Here is a 1,515-nt window from a genome sequence, read left to right on the forward strand (position 1 = left end):
TGAATATTGGCCCCCACTCTCTTCTGCCTTGTAGGGTTTCTACTGAGAGATCTGCTGTTAGTACGATGGTCTTCCCTTTGTATGTGACCTGGCCTTTCTCTCTGGCTTTATCTTTCTCTCTATTATTTTTTATTAGTCTAGCTAGTGGTCTATCTGTTTTGTTAAATTTTTGTTAAGTTTTTTCCTTCATTTTGACATTGGAGAGTCTGATGATTATGTGTCTTGGGGCTGATCTTCTGATGGAGAATCTTAGTGGTGTTCTCTATATTTCCTTAATTTGCATATTCACCTGTTTGCTAGGTTGGGGAAAATTCACCTGAATAATATCCTGAAATGTGTTTTCCAACTTGGTTCCATTCTCCCCATCTCCTTCAGGTAACCCGATCAATCATAGGTTTGGTTCCCATGTTTCTTGGAGGGTTTGCTCATTCCTTCTTATTCTTTTATCTCTAATCTTGCCTGCCTGCCTTATTTCAGTAAGATGGCCTTCAAATTCTGATATTCTTTCTTCTGCTTGATCATTTTGGCTATTGATACTTGTGTATGTTTTACAAAGTTTTTGTGCTGTGTCTTTTAGCTCCATCAGGTAGTTTATGTTTCTCTATAAACTAGTTATTCTACTTAGCAGCTCCTGTAACATTTTATCAAGGTTCTTGGCTTCTTTGAATTGGGTTAGAACATGCTCCTTTAGCTCAGTGGAGTTTGTTGTTACCCACCTTCTGAAGCCTATTTCTGTCAATTCATGATACTTATTCTCCATCCAGTTCTGCACCCTTGCGGGAGAGGCGGCGTGATCATTTGCAAGAGAAGAGGCACTCTGGCCTTTTCAGTTTTCAGCACTTTTCTGCTGATTTTTTCCTTATCTTCCTGACTTTGTCTACTTTCAATCTTTGAGGCTGCTGAGCCTTGCATTAGGTTTTATTGGAGACTATTTTTGTTGTTGATGTTATTGTTCTTGCTTTCGGTGTGTGTCGTGCTGGGGGGAAACTCACATGTCTGGGCTGACCAGATGCCTCAGAAAGCCTCCTTTGGCTGGGGGATGGGGGCTCCCCTGCCCCATGTAGCTCTTATTTCGGCTGCTGCACGGCACTGTTTTTCTTTCCTCAATGGGTCAAGCCAGCCACCCAGTCAGTCCTGATGACAGAACCTGGATACCTTGGTTGCCAGTGCTTGATTCGCATGCTGTTTAGTTCTTTTCAATGGGAGCCTCTGGTCTCCACGTCTTCCAGTCAGCCATCTTTGCCCTGCTCCCTTTAGTTTTTTGAGGAACCTTTCAACTGTTCTCCATAGTGATTGTACTGATTTACTTGCCCACCATCTAGGATTCCCTTTTCTCAACATCTTTACATGCATTTGTTATTGCCTGTCTTTTGAATATAAGCTATTTTATTGGGGTGAGATAATATCTCTTTCTTTTGGTTTTTATTTATCAGATTATCAATCATGTTGAACACCTTTCCATATGCCTATTTTCTGATAATGTCTTCTATATTATATATATATATATATATATAT

Source organism: Hylobates moloch, unplaced genomic scaffold, assembly GCF_009828535.3.
Source record: "Hylobates moloch isolate HMO894 unplaced genomic scaffold, HMol_V3 SCAFFOLD_7, whole genome shotgun sequence".
Lineage (NCBI taxonomy): Eukaryota > Metazoa > Chordata > Mammalia > Primates > Hylobatidae > Hylobates > Hylobates moloch.